This window comes from Schistocerca piceifrons, unplaced genomic scaffold (assembly GCF_021461385.2).
Source record: "Schistocerca piceifrons isolate TAMUIC-IGC-003096 unplaced genomic scaffold, iqSchPice1.1 HiC_scaffold_2315, whole genome shotgun sequence".
In the NCBI taxonomy this organism is placed as follows: Eukaryota; Metazoa; Arthropoda; class Insecta; order Orthoptera; family Acrididae; genus Schistocerca; species Schistocerca piceifrons.
Genome location: NW_025728246.1, coordinates 775,869 through 798,248, shown reverse-complemented (window position 1 = coordinate 798,248; position 22,380 = coordinate 775,869). Strand labels below are relative to the sequence as shown.

The following is a 22,380-nucleotide window of genomic DNA, read 5'->3' as shown; positions in this document are numbered from 1 at the left end:
GAAGCGATTTGGCAGGGCCTACTGGAGAGACTTGACTTTGCAGCCATCCGTCGCTAGTGGCCGACCAAACACCAAGCTCCATCGCAAACAGCAGGACAATCTTGGGCTAGGGGGAACGTCAAAACCTTGCAAGCAATATCAGTGTAGCGTATCGAGCTGTACGTTTCGTTGCAGTAAGTCTTGGAAAAGAATGCACAGCACCTTTCTCATTTGCATTAGACGACACTGCATGTCGATACAATGCTTATTCCTGCAGTAAATAGGTGGGCCGGTGATTTTGCCCCGATCGGATATCGACGTGGACGGATGCTGTCACTAACGATTCGCAAGTGGGAGCTTGGTCGGCTGCACTGCAGCTTGGCATTAGACGTTAACACCGGCCCAGAACGATGTTTTGAATGCGTTTTCTAATCGACAAATGTCTTCTTTCCGCAAGCACTAGCCCAAGACACAGCTGTTGTACCAGCAGACGAGGTGGCCGAGTGGTTAAGGCGTTGAACTGCTAATCCAATGTGCTGTGCACGCGTGGGTTCGAATCCCATCCTCGTCGATGAATTTTACGTGAAGCACGCGTTTGCGGTCACTCCTTCTCCGTGCGAAACGCCACTCAGTAGTAACAACGACGCGTGTACGTGGCAGATAGCGTGTGTATGAAATACGAGACAAAACTGCCCACCAGATGAAAGCGCACAACATTCCATAGCGTATGCCCTTCGAATTAAACATCATTTCGAGATCTACAAACCAATCAAATTTCGGCTGCAGCTAAGAGTATGTTGGTAATTTGCGAACTACGAGCTCTAATTTATATTTAAGTGCATACCTGTCGCAGTCATTTTAACGTATCGAGCCTATAATAATCCATCTGTAGCACAACTGTCGCCTTCCGACAGTTTGTTTCAAGTGAGGCCGCCATCTACAGAAGCGATTTGGCAGGGCCTACTGGAGAGACTTGACTTTGCAGCCATCCGTCGCTAGTGGCCGACCAAACACCAAGCTCCATCGCAAACAGCAGGACAATCTTGGGCTAGGGGGAACGTCAAAACCTTGAAAGCAATATCAGTGTAGCGTATCGAGCTGTACGTTTCGTTGCAGTAAGTCTTGGAAAAGAATGCACAGCACCTTTCTCATTTGCATTAGACGACACTGCATGTCGATACAATGCTTATTCCTGCAGTAAATAGGTGGGCCGGTGATTTTGCCCCGATCGGATATCGACGTGGACGGATGCTGGCATTAAACGATTCGCGAGTGGGAGCTTGGTCGGCTGCACTGCAGCTTGGCATTAGACGTTAACACCGGCCCAGAACGATGTTTTGAATGCGTTTTCGAATCGACAAATGTCTTCTTTCCGCAAGCACTAGCCCAAGACACAGCTGTTGTACCAGCAGACGAGGTGGCCGAGTGGTTGCGGCGAGCGGACGTGCCCGTCGCGAGCTCCGCCAGCAGCTGTGTTTACATCGTTGGTCGTCGTGGTTTGCAGCGGCCTGGTGTCTATACTCAGCGTGTTTCTTCTCTTTTTGTAAGTTTTTCAAGGATTTATTGTGGAAAATGGTGTCGTACAGCCGGTCCAATACTATTCAGTTGTTGTTGATCGCGAATTTCCGCGTCCCACGGCTTTTGAAATACATCATTGGATCCGATCGGAATTGCAAATAGACCCAGCTTTGCTTGACGGTGTTCATTTAGATTTTATTGTTAATTCCGTGTTCTTGAAACTCCTTGATAGTGAACTATGTGAGCGTTTGGTGGCCGTCAATGGCGGGGTTCGGGAGTTTAAACATGCTGATGGGACTATTAGTGACGTGCAGGTTCTACATGCCGGTTATGGTGTACGAAATGTGAAGGTTTTCCATCTGCCTTTTGAAGTGCCCTTGGATGAAATTCGCCGTGCATTAAGTTTATATGGGACTATTTTTGCTGTCACTAAAGACTATTGGTCGTCCGCGTATGTTTATCAATGTGATAACGGCGTCCGTACTGTGCGGATGGACTTAAAGAATCACATTCCGTCCTTCGTTATCATAGGCGGCCATAGGGCTTTTATCTCCTACACCGGCCAACCTCCCACGTGTTCTCTCTGTCATTCTACTGAACATGTGCGGAATTCTTGTCCCCGTCGGCGCCCTGTGCAGTTGCCCCTAGAAAACTCAGGTAGTTACGCAGGTGCCCTTCTTAGAGGTTCTCCGCCACCGGCTGACTCGTTAGTTCGTGAACCGGTTGTAGCGGGTATGTCTATTCTTCCTAGTGTACCTGTTGTTCCACATACGCCTGTTGTTGACAATGTCCCTGACATTAGCACTGAATGTCGTCCGACCAACCGTTCTGCTCCGTTGCAGGAGACGACTTCCGTGACTTCACTTGTTAATGAACGTGTTCAGAACATTCCGGAATCAGGTGCTATTACTGTCGCCGTTTGCGACACCGCGCCTGCCTCAACGGTTCTACAGTGTCAACCGTCCTCCCCATGTGCTGTTGCTACTTCAGTGCCTGTTGTGTCGGACATCCCTGCTGGGGATTGTGCACTTACTGCCACTCCTGACAAGGTCGCGGACTCCAACCCATCCCCTAGTAACATTACTGCTCCAGCGAACACCTTGCACCTTTCTCCGCCTCACGCAGAGACCTTGGTTATGGATGTAGAACAGCACGCTGTTGCCTCCGTACGGAACGTAAAGACCAAGTTGCAGGATACTGACTTTGCCACGCAACGAGAAAAACGTGTGCGAGAACAAAGTCGGAAACTTAAGGGTATGCTAGGAAAGGGTACCGGCGGCCGGGAAATTTCGCCCCCTTCGAAAAAGATTAGTACTGACACGGAATCTCGTAAACAGCGCAATTCGCAGACTCGCGCGTCAAGGAAAACCGCGTCGGGTGACACTCCCGGCGGCAGTCTGTCGGACGGAGACACGACCAACCCTACGCCGCTCTCCTGGGCGGACGATGAAGACATGTAACTGCCACTATACCCTGCTTTCCGTCTCCGGTGCGCCTGCACCTTGCCGGTGACTCCCTTTCAAAAAATTTATCTGTGTGCCCTACACCCATGCGTCCTGTAGCCACATGGTTAAAATAGCCACGTTAAATATCAACTGTATTGCGGCTCCTCAGAAATTGCAAGTCTTGGCAAATTTTATCCAACATTGTCGGTTTGATTTTATTTTTCTGCAGGAAAAGAGCGTTGTGTGCCTTGATGTTTTAACGGGGTATTCCGCCATTTATAATGTCGACCCGGAAGCTCGGTGTGGTACCGCTATTTTATATAAGTCTGCAGAAGAGCCCACGCGCGTCCAACGAATACCGCCCGGCAGGGGGATCTCGTGCGTTATTGGCGGCCTGCAACTAGTTAACATTTACGCTCCGTCTGGCACTAGTTTCAAGAGGGCGAGAGCGCGGTTTTTCATTGAAGATGTACCCACCTTGATTGGTAGCCCGACGCTGCCCGTCGTGTTGGGGGGCGATTTTAATTGCGTGGTCGCGGACAGTGATCAGTTTCCTACGGCTCATAAGTGCGTTGACCTTGATCGTCTGATTGCAAGCTTCCAGTTAGCAGATGTGTGGCGTGTTCTCTATCCTCAACAGCAAGTTTTTACGTATTTCTACCGAAATGGGGCTAGTAGACTTGATAGGTTCTATGTGTCGACCTGCATAGCAGATCACCTAATCAGTGCTGACGTTGCCCCTGTCTGTTTTTCCGATCACTGCGCCTTCTTCTGTGACCTTCGCGCGCCGCAACTCCACCAGTTACGTCGATCTCGGGTGTGGAAGTTTAACGTGACCCATGTCCGTGCCCCCTCGTTGCGTCGGCAGATTCACGATACGCTCTCTTCCTGCGGCGAAAAGCTGGCTAACTATGCCTCGGTTGTCAATTGGTGGGTTCATCTGGCCAAACCGTCCATCCGTGCTGCTTTAAAGTGTTTTAGCGCCGAAGCTGTGCTGTGGAAACATAGAACCACTGACTTTTATTATCAGATTTTAAAAGATGCCGTCTCTCTCCCAGATGTTGTTGATGAGCAATTTATGCTTCAGTTAAAGGCTGTGAAGGCTCAAATTTTTAAATTGCAAGCCCAAGATTTTCAGGGCTCCTTACTTAGAAGCCGCTGTGTAGGGACGTTTGATGAGTCACCGACTATTCACCATATAGAAAGAGAGCGGAGACGGGGTGCTACTAAATTTATTCGGTGTCTCAGACTGGAGACTGGGGAGCGACTCACCACTGAGACGGACATTCGTGCGCACATTTTTGCCCATTTTAGTGCCGCGTTCGAACGTAGCGACCATGACAGGGCGGCCGCACATGTCCTCATGGGTGACATGCGGAACTTGCTTACACGTGAGGACAATGACACCCTCCTTTCCGCCATCACGACGGAGGACATGAGCGATGCACTCAGTTCGTCTGCTCGAAACAAGTCCCCAGGCCCTGACGGAATTCCTTTAGAATTCTACCTCGAGTTCTGGGATCTCTTAGAACCTATCCTCACAAAGGTCGCCAATGAATTGTTGAGTGGCCTTCCGTGTCCGGCAGAGTTCCTAGAGGGTATAGTCATTCTTCTCCCTAAGACCGCTGGGGCTGACAAAGTTGAAAACTTTCGCCCGATCACGCTGTTGAACAGTGACTACAAGCTTTTCAGCAAATGCGTCGCAACCAGGCTGCACAATGTGATGCGAAAAATCATTAGCCCCTTCCAGATGTGCGCTGTGACAGGGAGGGGTATCCTTGCCGCCGTGAGCACGTATAGGGACGTCGTGGCTCACACTGCTGCCACACGGACTCCAGGGGCGATTCTCTCGATTGACTTTAGGAAGGCTTTTGATAGGATTAACTACGATTACCTCTTTGCCTTGTTAGGTCACATCGGCTTTCATATGAACTTTGTCTCCGCTCTTGAAAATGTCCTAACGAGAGCGTCTTCTCGCATTCTGATCAATGGCACCCTTTCGGCTCCCTTTAGGATTGCACGGTCTGTGCGGCAAGGGTGTCCCCTCTCTATGTCCCTCTTTGTTATCGCTCTTGACCCTCTCCTCCGCCGAATTGGGCGCACTGTCGGTGGGATCGATGTAGAGGGTGTACGGGCGTCGTGCGTTGCGTACGCCGACGACGTCGGCGTTTTTATACGAGAAGAAAAGGACATCCCTTTAGTTAAACCTGTGTTCAGTCTTTTTGCCCAGGCTACAGGTGCGGAACTGAACCCGCATAAGACAGTGCTACTCCCAATAGGTGCCTGTCGCAACTATGCTGCCGACTCATGGTACACCATAGTTGCCTCCCACATGTTGCTCGGCATTCACTTCTTTGCTTGCCCCATAAAGATGGCCGCTCACAACTGGCGCCGTATTTCGACGACTGTCAGGGGTCTCATGGTTCGTCACGCCACCTGGCAATTACATCTTCTACAGCGTGTCGAGTTGATCAATGTTCACATTCTGGCTAAAGCGTGGTATGTGGCCCAAGTGCTTAACGTCCCACCTCCGTTGGCACGCACGATCAGCCAAGCTGCACACTGGCTGCTGTGGCGTGGCCATATTTTCAAGGTGAAACTTGCCACATGTACCCAGCCTCCGTCTCGCGGAGGACTAGGTCTCGTAGATGTCAGAAAGAAATGTTCTGCCCTGCTTGTCAACAGAATTGCCACCATTGTCGAGAACAGCCCCCACAGTACGACGGCTGCCCTCTTCCGCGCCCATGAGCCCCTCTCTGACAGTGCACCGATCAATGTCTCGCGGATACCTTACAAGCTTGCTGTATTCAGAGATTTTTTCTTGTCCCGCAGTTATCATGTTTCACTAGCTCGAGACCGCAGGACGCGGTCTGCCACCTCCTTGTATCGTGAGATGATTGGTTTGTCACCACCGAATAACTTAGTCCGTCAATGTCCCCACAACAACTGGGTTCTTGTTTGGCAAAACGTCAGCAACAACTTGTTACCGGCGGAAGTGCGAAGCACGTGGTATACGGTCATCACTCGCACTGTGACCACCAACGACCGACTGGCGACTATTCACCTAATTCCGTCCTCTAAGTGCGAGTACTGTGACGAACGGGGTACACTTAAGCATCGGTTTCTTTGCAGAACCACACGATCAGTGTGGGCTATTTCCTGCGACATGCTCGCACTCATTAACAGGACTGACCAGCGGTCTTTTTCCCCGCTAACGGCTGTCATCCCCGACATTAAACCCTTTCCGCAATCTAAGCGAAATGCTACAGTGTGGATTTTAGGGCATACCACCTACGCTATATTTGCCAAAAATATAACTGATCCAGTCGACTACTTGTTTTATCTGTGGGAGCGCCATGAAACGCTCCGGAGGACAGCCTCATATCAGAAATGCTTTCAACGCTTTCTGCAAATCCCCATTGAACAGCAATTTCGGAAAGTCTTCAATCTGGCACCGACTGTTTTCCAACCTTAATGACGACGTCGATCATGGTCCTGCGATGTGAACAGATGTAATAGCGTGTTGACGTTACGAAAGAACTCAGAAACAGAACACTGAAGAAGAACCTAGAAACACATTGAAATGACAAATAATGGAATACGGCATTATTTTCTTTCTTCCTTTCCTTTGATTGTTTTCATAACTTTCCTTTCCTTTCTTTGCGATTGGACCGCACTTTCATTTTCTTTCGAGTGTGCTTTTTACTCCCTTTCGAGAGCTTAGTCTTCCTTTCTTTCAATATGTATTTCGCTTCTTCTTTCTTACGGGGATCGCTTGCTTTAAAATTCTATGTTGCCAATTTGCTCGCTTCTTTACGTGAAGACAGGGCATTCAAAATCTTCCGCTCCTTTCACATTCCTTTCCAAGAGAGGTGTTTTGTTTGTAGTTGCCAAATTATGTGCCAATTCAATTTTTTTTTTCTTCCGTTATGGGGAAAATAGAATTTGCTCATTTTTCTCTCAGGTTCGTTACTTACTTTCATGTCCCGGCAGTGTTGCGGGCTTCTAAGTTCTTCGTGTTTTCTTTTTCTTTTCCCGCTGCACTCCTTGTCGTTCTCTTCCAGCAGGAAACGCTGCCTTTCTATAGTTTTGGGGCGATGATTTCATTTCCTTTATGGCTTCACATTATTTCTTTCCTCTTTACCCAGCCAATGTGCTACCATGTTAAGTTCCCTACTCTTTACCACGCCAGTCGGCAAATAATAAGTCAAAAACAAAAAAAACAAATATTTACAGCAATTTCAAAGTAAAAATTTAAAATACATCAACTTCAGTCGCCAAATAAAAAAAAAAAAAAAAAAAACCTACGCTAACTCAGGAGGCGACTGAGTGACGGGTCAGGGGGAGACATTGTGGCCAGGCCTCGGGACATTCGACCCCTGCCCTCTTTGCCTCTGCCTGCCTGTTGCTCTAGTTGCATCCATTTAAAGAAAAAAAAAAAACAAAAAAATAAAAAAAAAAATAAAAAAAAGTCCTACCGACTGCGTCCCTTTTCTTTTTATTTTTTTGTTCAAGAAGAAGGAGCAGAAAATGTCGCAGTTTGCCTGTCGTTTTGGTACCTCGCTACACCTCACCTCTCGCAGCCGTTTATAGCGCCTGTCCTTTTGATAAGGGCGAATTCCAAGCGTCAGCTTTCAAAAAAAATAAAAAAAAAATAAAAATCCCATCCTCGTCGATGAATTTTACGTGAAGCACGCGTTTGCGGTCACTCCTTCTCCGTGCGAAACGCCACTCAGTAGTAACAACGACGCGTGTACGTGACAAATAGCGTGTGTATGAAATACGAGACAAAACTGCCCACCAGATGAAAGCGCACAACATTCCATAGCGTATGCCCTTCGAATTAAACATCATTTCGAGATCTACAAACCAATCAAATTTCGGCTGCAGCTAAGAGTATGTTGGTATTTGCGAACTACGAGCTCTAATTTATATTTAAGTGCATACCTGTCGCAGTCATTTTAACGTATCGAGCCTATAATAATCCATCTGTAGCACAACTGTCGAGACTTGACTTTGCAGCCATCCGTCGCTAGTGGCCGACCAAACACCAAGCTCCATCGCAAACAGCAGGACAATCTTGGGCTAGGGGGAACGTCAAAACCTTGCAAGCAATATCAGTGTAGCGTATCGAGCTGTACGTTTCGTTGCAGTAAGTCTTGGAAAAGAATGCACAGCACCTTTCTCATTTGCATTAGACGACACTGCATGTCGATACAATGCTTATTCCTGCAGTAAATAGGTGGGCCGGTGTTTTTGCCCCGATCGGATATCGACGTGGACGGATGCTGTCATTAAACGATTCGCGAGTGGGAGCTTGGTCGGCTGCACTGCAGCTTGGCATTAGACGTTAACACCGGCCCAGTACGATGTTTTGAATGCGTTTTCGAATCGACAAATGTCTTCTTTCCGCAAGCACTCGCCCAAGACACAGCTGTTGTACCAGCAGACGAGGTGGCCGAGTGGTTCAGTCTGCCGCCGGCAGTGCTGCGAGGCGGTCACGCGCCAGAGCGCTGCGGGCGAGGCGCGCACGGTGTGTTTGTGTTTACTTCGGCCGCTGTAAGTGCCGTTTTCCTTCTAGACCACCATGGCGCACAACTATCGGAAGAAGACATTACGTTTCAACTTTTGTTCCGACTTCGCCCGACCCAAGGCCCTGGAGGTAGAACGGTTTATACGCGATGAAGTTAAAATACCACCAACGGATCTAATTGGTATCCACTTATCCATAGTTAGCAGTACCGTCTACGTCAAAATGATCAACGATGCGGCGTGCGACAAGGTGCTTCAAGAGGCAAAACGTGGACTGCGCTTCTGTCATTCCGACGGCAACGTCGGACCCGTTACCGTCGATCACGCAGGTCTCGGCACACGGACGATAAGGATCTTCGAACTGCCGTTCGAACTACCTGCAGACGTCGTCATCGAGGCGCTCCGTCCCTATGGCAACGTTCTGGAACATGTTGCCGAACGATGGGTCCAATTTCAGACCTATCCAGTTTTAAACGGTGTTAGACAGGTCCGCATCGAGTTGCAGAAACACGTGCCTTCCTATCTACGTATCGGAGGCTGCCGTGCCATTATAATGTACGACGGCCAACCTCGGACCTGTTCCGGTTGCGGGAAAGAAGGTCACCTACGGTCTGAATGCATTCAACGACGTGTCGCGCAGCTCCCGTTGTCGGAAGCGTCCGTCACACCCACGATGACCGCCCTACCGGTCACTTACGCAGCGGCTCTTGCCACGTCTACAGTTTCGTCCAGTCCGTCGCCCGGTCCTTCCGATCGGCACGTCCCACCGTCCCAGTCACCAACGGACGGTACAGACGTCCCACCTGACAACCTTGCCGCCGAACAGGCTCCCGCACCGGATGCTGAGGAGACCAGTACATCTTCACAACACCTGTTTGACAATTTCATTGTACCCACCGACGCCTTCGAACCAGGTCGACGCTCCTCCTTGCCGTCGTCCGACACTGAGGAACACGTGCGCAAACAACGCTCGCCACGTAGGCGCAAACGGCGTCGCCGTTCACCCACGGGCTCTCAGAGCGTTGCCACCCGCGACGACGAAGACGACACCCAAGCAGCCGACATTTCCACCCAGAGGTCGGCGGACAACTTTCACGATGAACAAGACGTTTCGCAGGACGGGACCACTATGGAGGTCGCCACGCACAATGTAACAATCGGTGCGCCGGTTGAGACGCCTGTCTCCCCGCCGACAACTCCAGATCTCTCTCACCACGACGCAATTCCCATGGACATTGGACAGACCCACGGCACAGGAGCATGGGCCGACGACATTGAGGAAGGTACGCCCCCTCCTCCGGATGAGTTACCTCCGCCGGACGAGGCTACCTGTTAACATCAAAAGCGAGGCATTGCAGCTGATGGTACGGGACTTCCTGTCGGTGCCCTCCTCTTACTTCCCTTGGTGATGGTAGATGCGCGTCCACCATCACTGAAACAAACATACCGGTTTGCCACACTGAACATCAACATGATCGGCACTGCACCCAAGCTGCAACTCCTATGTGACATGCTTCGGGCCTCTGACGTCGACGTCGCCCTTCTTCAGGAAGTACGCGTTGCCACACTACCACCAGTCTACGGCTACGACTCATACACGTCCACATGTGATCAATCAGGGCGTGGAGTGGCTTTCTACATACGCGAAGGAATCCCACTCACGGACACGACAATCCTTCCCTGTGGAAGAGGCATGGCTGTTACCATCTTCGACACGCGCGTCATCAATATCTACGCTCCGTCTGGCTCCACGAACCGTCGGCAGCGGTCCACTTTCTTCGGACATGACGTGGCGCCCCTGTTTTCTGGACGCTATGATCGCCTTGTCATGGGAGGCGATTTCAACTGTGTCCTCCATCCGCAGGACCAAGTACCTGGTTATTCGCCATGCCCGGCGCTGCTCACCTCAATCGAAGATTTTCATCTAGTGGACGTTTGGGAGAAAATTCATGGCAATACCCCCGGTTTTACCCATTATACAGCACATTCTGCGAGCAGACTGGGCCGGTTTTATGTCTCTGCTCACCTCGGCAATGAAGTCGCCCAAGCTGAACGATGGCCCCTTGCATTTTCGGACCATTGCGCCGTCATTTGCTCTCTGGCTCTGCCACCTCAGTCAGTGTGGCGCAGCAGAGGTTACTGGAAGCTTAATACCTCCCTCCTTAATGATCCACACTGCCGACACTGTATTGCCACTACATGGGCGTCTTGCGAAAGACGCCTTGCGCAGTACACATCCACGTTCCATTGGTGGCTCAAATGTGCCAAACCTGCGATCAGAAAGGCCTTCATACAATGTGGCAAGGAAGCAGCAGCATGGCATCGAGACACCACAAATTTTCACTACGCCGTCCTCCGTGAGCTCGATGCGCTCCCTCCATCACCTGACACCCACAGGGAACGACAACGTACTAAAGCTACTCTCCTCTCTCTTCAACGTGCACGACTGCATGGTGTCGTGGTGCGTTCCCGACGACAAGACCTCCTCCACGACGAAACCCCATCCACAATCCATGCCGCATCCGACCATAGTCGTCGACGTCGGCTTTTCGTCCCCAACATCACGACCTCCGATGGTGTTCACCACACAACACAGGCGGCGGTCGTGTCCGCCTTTGCTGAACATTATCGCCAATTTTATGATGATGAACCGATGGCGACGCCCATTCCTGATGATCTCCGTCCTTCCCCTGATCGGACTCTCACCGTAGCGGAGTCAACGTCCATGATGTCTGCAATCACCGCAGAAGAGGTGGTAGATGCGATCAACAAAGAGGCCAAGAACAAATCACCCGGACCAGATGGTCTCCCAGTGGAATTTTACCGGGCGTTCACCACGTTAATGCTTCCTCGCTGGACGGAAATGATTCAGGAACTCTTTACTCCGTCCTTCCCAATTCCACCTGAATTCGTCACTGGCATTCTTCTACCTGTGCCTAAACCGAAGGGATGGTCTCATGTCTCTGCATATCGCCCCCTTACACTACTGAATGCAGACTATAAAATCTATGCACGCCTCTTAGCAGCGCGCATACGCTCCGTCTTACCTACGGTCCTTTCACCTGAGCAGACTGCACGTGGTTGTGGGGCCACCTTACAAACAGCCCTAGGAGAATGCCGTGACCTCATTGCACTGGCGTCGGTTTGTCGCCTTCGTGCTGCACTGGTATCCGTCGATTTCACGAGTGCCTTTGATCGCGTTCGACACCCATTCCTCCTCATGGTGGCGACACGTATGGGGTTCCCTTTGCTTTTTGTCGATGCCATTCGCCGGTTACTCCTTCCCGCGGTCTCGATGGTACAAGTCAATGGCAGGCTTGTAGGACCGATTCCTATACGCCGCTCTGTGCGTCAAGGATGCCCTATGTCTACTTTACTATATGCCATTGCACTTGAGCCCCTCATCACTGGACTTACCTCTAGACTGCAGGGCCTCACTTTGCGTGACCACACCTTTCACTGTAGGGCTTATGCGGACGATCTCCTCTTTCTCACCTGCTCCTCCACGGAACTCAATGACGCCATCCAATGGATCCACCAGTATGGACGTCTTTCTGGTAGCATTCTTAATGTCAGTAAATCGACTATGATGCACATTGGGCGCGGCCTCCCGGCTATGGTGCCGACCCCACTCCCAGTTCGTGCCACCCTTCGTTACTTGGGTATCGAATTTACGAGCTCCACACACCGCACAGTGGCCCTGGCTTACCGGCGGCTTTTGCAGTCGATTCGGCACCATGTTCGCGGTCAAGTGCACCGTAACTTAAACCAACTCCAACGTGTGTCCTATGTCAACATCTATGTCGCCCCTAAACTGGTACACGTCGCCCAGATCCTCCCAATGCCGTTACTCCTTGGCCGCCGCATCCAATCAGCCTTTGGATATTTCGTGTCAGCAGGGGCACTTTTCAAAGTCCGCTACAACACTCTAACACTGCCTCCTGCAAAAGGTGGCCTCGGACTCGTCAACGTGCGGGCACGCTCTTCTGCACTCTTTGTCCACACTCTGTTGCGGCACTGGCAGGGGCCGGTCCCGTCCTTAACACGCAGTCTCTTAGATATCCTCCGACCAGCTTCTCTCGATCCACCGATCAATGTGGCACCTATTTCTCCATTATTGTACTACGTCGCGAATTGTTTCATAGAACTCAGCTACGTTCGGGCCGATCTTCCAGTCACCCGTCCTCCCCGTACAAAAGATTATTATCGTTTGTTTATGCTGTCCAACCCTTGCGACCCCATGGTGCTACAGCATCCTGACATTCACTGGCGCACGGTTTGGGGGTGTGTGCATGCACCCTTTTTACCGTCGTCTGTGTCTGCACTCTGGTATGTTTTAGTCTATGGAAAATTCCCGACTAATAGTCGACTTTATCGCATAGGACTGGCCACCTCCCCACTCTGCCCTGACTGTCAGCTCGAAGACACCGACGAGCACCGTCTTACGTGCCCCCTGAAACAAAAACGTATGGCTCCTCATCCAACGAATCGTGGGCTTTTACCTCCGTGCCCCGCCAACGACGGTAACCCCGGATTTCCTGTTGTTGCGCCAGACATTTCACTACCCTCTTGCTAAGCACCATACCCTAATCTGGTTTCGAGGACAGGCTTTAGAATATCTCTTTCGGAGTGGTCCGCATACAGTCCTTGACTTCTGGTACAAAGTTGTGACCGCGCATAGCACCCTCACCCGAAAACCATCTTACCGACAAACTTTTGCCGGTTATCTCCGTAGCGTCTTCCATGACCCCCCTCAAAGTTGGGGTGTACCATGCCTGCCTGTCACATGATGCAACACCCTTATCCACGTTCTCATGCATCGACCAAAAACAAACACAAATTTTTTTTTTTTTTTAGGAAGAAGACGGAATATGTTATATTTTGTTGTATTTAATTTTTTTTTTTACTAACAGTCATTTGTATATTTTTAAATGGTACCTTGAAGAACTTTTGCATAGTGAATATATATGTACTTTTAGTTTGTTCAATACAAATTAAAAAAAAAAAAAGTGGTTAAGGCGTTGGACTGCTAATCCAATGTGCTCTGCACGCGTGGGTTCGAATCCCATCCTCGTCGAAGAATTTTACGTGAAGCACGCGTTTGCGGTCACTCCTTCTCCGTGCGAAACGCCACTCAGTAGTAACAACGACGCGTGTACGTGGCAGATAGCGTGTGTATGAAATACGAGACAAAACTGCCTACCAGATGAAAGCGCACAACATTCCACAGCGTATGCCCTTCGAATTAAACATCATTTCGAGATCTACAAACCAATCAAATTTCGGCTGCAGCTAAGAGTATGTTGGTATTTGCGAACGACGAGCTCTTATTTATATTTAAGTGCATACCTGTCGCAGTCATTTTAACGTATCGAGCCTATAATGATCCATCTGTAGCACAACTTTCAAGTGAGGCCGCCATCTACAGAAGCGATTTGGCAGGGCGGCGTCGCTAGTGGCCGACCAAACACCAAGCTCCATCGCAAACAGCAGGACAATCTTGGGCTAGGGGGAACGTCAAAACCTTGCAAGCAATATCAGTGTAGCGTATCGAGCTGTACGTTTCGTTGCAGTAAGTCGTGCAAAAGAATGCACAGCACCTTTCTCATTTGCATTAGACGACACTGCATGTCGATACAATGCTTATTCCTGCAGTAAATAAGTGGGCCGATGATTTTGCCCCGATCGGATATCGACGTGGACGGATGCTGCCATTAAACGATTCGCGAGTGGGAGCTTGGTCGGCTGCACTGCAGCTTGGCATTAGACGTTAACACCGGCCCAGTACGATGTTTTGAATGCGTTTTCGAATCGACAAATGTCTTCTTTCCGCAAGCACTCGCCCAAGACACAGCTGTTGTACCAGCAGACGAGGTGGCCGAGTGGTTAAGGCCTTGGACTGCTAATCCAATGTGCTCTGCACGCGTGGGTTCGAATCCCATCCTCGTCGAAGAATTTTACGTCAAGCACGCGTTTGCGGTCACTCCTTCTCCGTGCGAAACGCCACTCAGTAGTAACAACGACGCGTGTACGTGGCAGATAGCGTGTGTATGAAATACGAGACAAAACTGCCTACCAGATGAAAGCGCACAACATTCCATAGCGTATGCCCTTCGAATTAAACATCATTTCGAGATCTACAAACCTATCAAATTTCGGCTGCAGCTAAGAGTATGTTGGTATTTGCGAACGACGAGCTCTTATTTATATTTAAGTGCATACCTGTCGCAGTCATTTTAACGTGTCGAGCCTATAATGATCCACCTGTTGTTTCAAGTGAGGCCGCCATCTACAGAAGCGATTTGGCAGGGCCTACTGGAGAGACTTGACTTTGCAGGCATCCGTCGCTAGTGGCCGACCAAACACCAAGCTCCATCGCAAACAGCAGGACAATCTTGGGCTAGGGGGAATGTCAAAACCTTGCAAGCAATATCAGTGTAGCGTATCGAGCTGTACGTTTCGTTGCAGTAAGTCGTGCAAAAGAATGCACAGCACCTTTCTCCTTTGCATTAGACGACACTGCATGTCGATACAATGCTTATTCCTGCAGTAAATAAGTGGGCCGATGATTTTGCCCCGATCGGATATCGACGTGGACGGATGCTGTCATTAAACGATTCGCGAGTGGGAGCTTGGTCGGCTGCACTGCAGCTTGGCATTAGACGTTAACACCGGCCCAGTACGATGTTTTGAATGCGTTTTCGAATCGACAAATGTCTTCTTTCCGCAAGCACTAGCCCAAGACACAGCTGTTGTACCAGCAGACGAGGTGGCCGAGTGGCGCAGTTCCGCTTTAGACGCCGTGCAGTGTGGACGTGCCTAGTCTTCCGCTCCGCCGTAGCGTTACGTATAGTGGACTATCGTTTTTGTTTATGTGTTGTGTTGCAACTTCTGTGAGTGTTTCTCCGTCGTTGTTTCGTACCTTGTGTTACTTTCTGTCCTTATTTCAGTGTTTTTTGTGTAGCGGTTTCGACCGCATATTTTGAACATGTCGTCCCAGGTTATTCCTCGTCTGGCTACAGTTAGTTTTGCTTTTGACAAGTCAACCCGCCATGTGCAACCTAGTTCTCTTGAGATTCATGATTGGTTGGTAGATACCTTTGGTGTTCATTCGGATCAGGTGCACACTGCTTATTTTGATACCGAACTGTATGTTTTCTTTGTTAAGTTTATGGACCCACTTCAGGTTGATAAAATTCTTTCTAAATACGGTCATCAAGTTCTCTTTCGGCATCGGGATGATTCTGTAAGTACCGTGCTGCTTTCCAATGCTTCCATTACGTACACCAGTGTTCGTGTTTACAACCTTCCACCGGAGGTGGATAATGTCTATCTTAAGGAGGGTCTACAGAAGTATGGTGATGTAAAGAGCATTCGCCTTGAACGCTGGTCAAGCCAACATCGCCTGCAATGTTACAGTGGTATTCGTTCAGTCGAAATGCACGTTAAGCAGAATATTCCATCTCACCTGCAGATCGGTGGATATCGTGTCCATGTAACATATAGTGGTCAGGTTGGCACCTGTTTTTTGTGCAATGAATGTGGTCACGTGCGTACCGACTGTCCGCGGAGAGTTTTTGTTTTAAAAAATTCTCTCGAACAGCGTCGCAAGTTAACGGTCGCTGACCTCGTTGCAGATGGTTCTGCTCTTGGTGTAGCACAGTCCAGTGGTAGTAGCGCCCCGCCACAGGTTTTGCGCACCCCTGACACAGAATTTCCTCCTTTGCGTGCTAAATCTGATGTTGTTCCGTCTGTCCCTCAGGTGGGTGTGCCACTTTTGAATAATAAGAGGCGTCGCCCACACGATGGAAATAGTACGGATGAGGATCTCCCTGAGATGCCCCAGTCCGAGCGACCGGCATCCTCCGAGCCACTGTGTACTGTAGCTGCTCCCTGCCCTCCTGATGTAGCGGCTCCGGTGGCGGCTGCTGGCGCCCCTCCGGCCTCCGACGCAGCTTCTCTCGAGTCGGGTCGTCGGTCGGGCCTGTTGGCGCCGTCTTCCGAACCGACTTCGATGTCACAACAAGTGGAGCCGCGACAACTTCCTGCTTCGCTGCCCCATACCTCTGCCAGCGGAGCTGCTCCGCTTCCTTCCAACTCTGCGGCCTCGGACCTTCCTGCTCACGTTTCGCCTCCGTGCAGTCCATGTTTGCCGGAAGCTAGTGCAGGTGTTGACCATTCCGTTTTGTCGGATGTTTCCCCCGCGACCCCGGATCCCGCATGTGGACCGGCGCGGGTGGTGTCGGATACAGAACTTGACCCTCCTACGTCACCGGCGGCTGAAGTTTCCTTGCCCGTCAGCCGACGCAAGTTACGCGTTCAGCCGAACGTTAATGCTGTTCGTAAAAAACCGAAACGTAAGGGATCCGCGGAACGGGGTAGCAGTCCCCCTCCATCGGATGCCTCCGTCACCCCTGCTATGGACTGTGACGCTGGTGCGTCGGTGTAGGTGATTTGTTTTCTCGCTTTTCTCTCTATGGTTCAAGCATACACCTTTCTTACCTTAAATGTTAACCGTATTGAGTCCGACGTTCGCATTGCCTCTTTGCGGCAGTTTATTTACGACGCCTGTGCGGACGTAGTGTTTTTGCAGGAAGTGTTGTTTTCTGATCTCTCTCTACCTGGATTTCAAACTGTTTTTAATGTCGCGCCGGAATATTCAACAGGAACTGCTCTTTTCTTTCGAGAGGGCATTCCTATTACTGACATTGAATTCCTTGACTCTGGCCGTGGGATTGGTTGTCGTCTTTTTGATCTCCGCCTCGTTGTTTTGTATGCCCCCTCTGGTTCGGGTCACACTGTGGCTCGGTCGCGCTTTTATAAAGAAGAGCTTATTTATCTTTTGCGCCAGAGTCCTCGGAGTCTCCTGCTCGGAGGCGATTTTAATTGTTTTTTACGCCCTGAAGGCCAGTCCCCCAATTTTAATTATTGCCGTGATTTACATGACTTAGTTCGTACGATGCATCTGCGTGATGTTTGGGAACACAAATATCCAACCCTGGTGAAATATACGTTTTTTACCGCGTCCTCATGCAGTAGACTCGACAGATTCTATTTATCTGATTTTTTATGTGATAAAATTCTTTCTGTCGATGTTATTCCTACTAGTTTTTCTGACCATTGTGCTTTTACTGCATCTGTGAATCTTAGTCACCAACCTGCAAAACTTTATCGTTCCCAGTGGATGTTAAATGTTTCCCACCTTGCCGACAGTGCTATGGATGATGTTATAAGTGGCGTGTGGGAGCGATGTCTTCGCTCTGTCCCGCGATACCCCTCCTTGCTGGTTTGGTGGACTGCGTTTACCAAGCCCAAGATTAGTCAGACTTTGATTTTTTACTGTGCTGCAAGGGCGCGTGATTTTAAGAACACGTATGAATTTTACTACTCTGTCCTGCGTGAACTATATGACGCGGCGGGTACCTCTCCTCTGCGGATCCATGATGTTCGTCGTATTAAAGCTAAGCTCTTGAGCCTTAAACGACGACAGATGGATGGTCTGCGGGTTAAGTCGAAACCTCACTCTCTTGTTGAAGGTGAACTGACATCCTTGTACCACCTGCTACGGCATCAGACTCGTCGTCGTCGCTCCTTCATCTCTTCTCTTACGGTGGATGATGGACGACAGTTTATTGCACTGGAGGAAATGGTTCGTGCTCTTCACCAGTATTACACTAGTCTATATTCTGCCGATGGTTCTGGTGAGTCTCTTTCGGCTGATGTCCTTGGGGCTCTAACTGCGACGATCGCGCCTGACGCGAACGGCGAATTTCTCCGGGAGTTCCAGGTAGATGATGTTTTCGATTTTATTGCTCGCTCTCCGTCCAGTAAATCGCCGGGTCCAGACGGCCTGCCTAAAGAATTTTACCTCCGTTTTTGGCCTCTTTTGGGTGGCATTTTTACGCAGATTTTAAACGAGATTGTGTAAGCTCCCCACAAAAATTGTAAAGGGATGTAAAGACAATACTTAATAGAAATGGGAGCCAAACGTAACCTCCCTAGCAATTAAATTTAATGACAATAAAAGTGAGAATCGCAATCTGACTCAAGTATAAGTTTTTCATAAAAAAATTAAAGTCCATTCAGTGACAAGAAAATATCAGTGATAATAATGATTCAATTAAACCGGAATATCGGTCTTTGGCCCTGTGCAAAACAATCGGAATTAAAGTCTTACCTCAGAATAACTGGATGTCAAATTTCTGCTCTTATCTTTGCGCACGGCTTGGAGGAACTGCATTGCAAATAATAATATTCCTTTTTTCTGCGATTTTACTGAAAATTTTCTTTAAAAGAAGTGGAATGAAATGGGAAGTGCAATTAAATCTTTAGTTCAATAAAAAATAAAATTTTTGAAAAATGCTTTTGAAATCAAAATTATTATTGGGGCATTTGTTGGAAATTAATTACAATAAACAAATTTTTACATTATCTAATGATTATATTAATTAACAGTATACCTCATTCAGCATCTTGACCAGTGTTGCCGACCGCCTACATCACACAACCGCACTGGGCTGCTACTACTGACCGACCGCTCTGCATGACGACTATTAGCGTACTGCACTGCACGACTACTACTGACCGACCGAGAACCGCTCGCAACACTCGCGCGGTCAAGCGCAAACTCTCTGGTCACAGATGCTACAATGCCTCGCCATCGCTGCTATGTTACATACGTGTTTCATAACCCTCCACTGGGGGGGCAAAAATTTGGCAGCGATGGTGAGTCATTTGGACTTGCCAAGCTCGGCAAAATTTTTCTTTAATTAACAAAATCCTACAACTTACAGAATATTTAAATGTCGTGCACACGCACTAAGTACAAAATATATCAGACAAAGACAAAATGTGAGTACAAAACATAGTAGCAAATCAGAAAAATGTATATACAAATTATTTGACAGATAACAAAGTGCACAGGCACTGAAAAAATTCTTTAGCATATTCAGAACAAATAAACAGACTGGCAAAAAATATTATGTTGACAAGTGACATGAGTGCAGATGCACTGGAGTTGAGAACATATCAGTAAATGATGAAATGTATATACAATGAGTAACAAATGACATAAGTGCATACGCACTGAAGTATTGAACATACAGAATGAGTACAAATCATATTGAAAAATGAGAAAAGTGCTCAGGCACTGAAGTTCAATAGAAAACACAGTAACGCCTAACATAAGTGCACATGCACTGTAGTTCAGAACATATCATTAAAATAAAAAATGTATATACAATATAAAAGACAAGAGTGTACATATACTGTACTTCAGAACAAATCGAAAAAAATAAATGTCTTTAGCATTTTGGCAATAAATAAACATAATGGCAAAAAATCATGTCCAAAGTGCACACGCACTGAAAAAATGTCTTTAGCATTTTCACAACAAATAAACATAATGGCAAAACATCATGTCGACCAGTGACATAAGTGTACTCACACTGGAGTTCAGCGAATCGAAAAAAATGTATAACCCACGAACAGAAATGATGTTACCAAAAAATGATTTTCATTATGTGACAAAAATTAGGATAGGAAAGGGAAGGATTGCATCATGGTTGTAGCACTTTAGATTGCACACAGCTGTTCTGAAAGTCCATATCTTTCCACAGAAGTACAACACCAAGTGACACAACTTGAAGTTCTTTTCCCATCAGAATTTATCAGTGTAGCCAAGACACTGAACTGTCGTAGTAATGTTCCATGTTTTCATTTTGGCAGTACATTAGGTACACCAAACAGTGGGACCATAATAACGTCTTCATTGCTCACGGTGGTGGACAGCATGTAGTGTCAACACCACGCTCTTACAAGGCACACCAACGTAGAATTAGTGCAAAACCAAAGATAGTGCTCCATGATCACTAGGATAAACAGGACAAATGGACATTGCAATAATTCAGGGTAGTTAGCTTATGAGGTGAAGGACATCAAGTCACATAATATTGACAATTAGAGACTTAATTAGCAGTTTGTGGCATTCATAGCCCAGTTATTGAACATTTCTGTACCAAGTATGTAGTATTACAGAAAAATGTTCATTAATTGTTTTACATGGAATCAGTAGCCTTCTTTTCCTAGTTACAAAGTATAGTATGGTTAATTAATCATTTGTCATTCCAATAGTATTAATCATTACCCTTTTCCTAATTACAAAGCATTATTAAACAGTCACATTCCTTTCCAATTACAAAGTATAATTAAGAATCATTAACCTTCTCCTAATTACAGTTAATTAATCATTTGTCATTCCAATAATAATGATTAGCCTTTTCCTAATTACAGTTAATTAATCATTTGTCGTTAATTAATCATTTGTCATTCCAATAGTAAGAATCATTAGTCTTCTCCTAATTACAAAGCATTATTAAACAGTAGCATAGTTAATTAATTATGTGTCATTCCAATCTAGTAAGAATCATTAGCCTTCTCCTAATTACAAAGCATTATTAAACAGTCACATTCATCTCCAATTACAAAGTATGACATCGTTAATTAATTATTTGTCATTTCAATAGTAATAATCATTAGCTTCTTCCTAACCACAAAGCATTATGAAACAATAGCATAGTTAATTAATTATGTGTTATTCCAATCTAGTAAGAATCATTAGCCTTCTTCTAATTACAAAGCATTATTAAACAATCACATTCATTTCCAATAACAAAGTATGAACATTGAAAACAAGAGCTAATTAATGGCATAATTAATAACATAATTCGTTGATTGACATTAATTATTGGCACTCAGTGGCCAGCAAATATTGAATAGAATCATCATTCAGTATTATTCAGATCATTACGAAGTCATTATTAAAAATCAGTTAATTAGTCATAGCATTAATAATCACGGGCATTATAAGTAGTCTCATTACAATAAACAGTGGCAGTTATTAGCTAGTGACAAAGCATTACTTTTATATATTCTTTTTGTCTCATTAAGAGGTCATTACTCAAGTGACATACTATTCAGAGCTAATCAGTATTATTCAGAATTATCATAAACTAGTGACATTATGTGGGACTGGTAATACATTTTTTTTTTTTTTTTGTTAGCAGTGCATTGCGTTAGGATCGATAATTAATTGCTGAGACATAACACTATTTGCTTTTGATCTGTTGCTGCAAATGAGGATAGTAACGTCATTCGTCATGAGTCAGCTGTAGCAAGATTATGTAACAAGGCAGTATATGTGATCACATTCATAAATGATAAACACAAATGGGTAAAAATTAAAATGCAAGTACTAGAACAGGTATAATAAGTAACAGGTTTAGTAAGTATCATGAAAAGCTTCTCCTGAAAAAAATACAAAATGAATTATTGACCTGAAAGAAGAAACTCACACTATGCTGAAAAGTGGTGAACTTCGAATTAACAGGTAGTGAAATGTGTATAAAATGTGTTCCATAGCTGTCCTTTCCAAAACTTTCTGTCATCCTACTATGCAATGTAACACCTGCTGTCAAAGCAAACTGCAACAAATACTTAAATAACTACGTAGCATAAATACATAACTTCAACATTATCCTCATCTGTAAAGAAAAAACTTCATTATCCATCACTTCATTATCCATATTATCATAACTTCAATATTATCATCACCTGTAAAGAAAAACTTCATTATTCATAATACCATTTCTCTCATCATTATTCATCAGTATTAATTATCATCTGCAAAAAATCACTTCATTACTCATTATACAACTATTCCTTATCTCTAGCATATTTCATCACTAAAACTAAGATGTGTAGTTCAGTCTGACAGCCTGCATCAATCACCTTGTATTCTGAAAGAAAAAATTAGTTAAGACTGCTATTCTATGATGAGTATAGTATATTCTTGTTAATGCTTGTTAATCCTGATCCATTTACTCTTCCTCATAAAGTTATTGCATCT

The 22,380-nt window shown here is 46.9% G+C and overlaps 2 non-coding genes across 2 annotated transcripts; both read left to right on the top strand.

The window, feature by feature from the left end:
* Positions 1-468: 468 nt before the first annotated feature.
* On the top strand, positions 469-550 carry Trnas-gcu. The gene has a single exon. It is a non-coding gene; the product is annotated as a tRNA-Ser (tRNA).
* Positions 551-14,342: 13,792 nt separating this feature from the next.
* Trnas-gcu lies at positions 14,343-14,424 on the top strand. The gene has a single exon. It is a non-coding gene; the product is annotated as a tRNA-Ser (tRNA).
* The last annotated feature ends 7,956 nt before the right edge of the window (positions 14,425-22,380 follow it).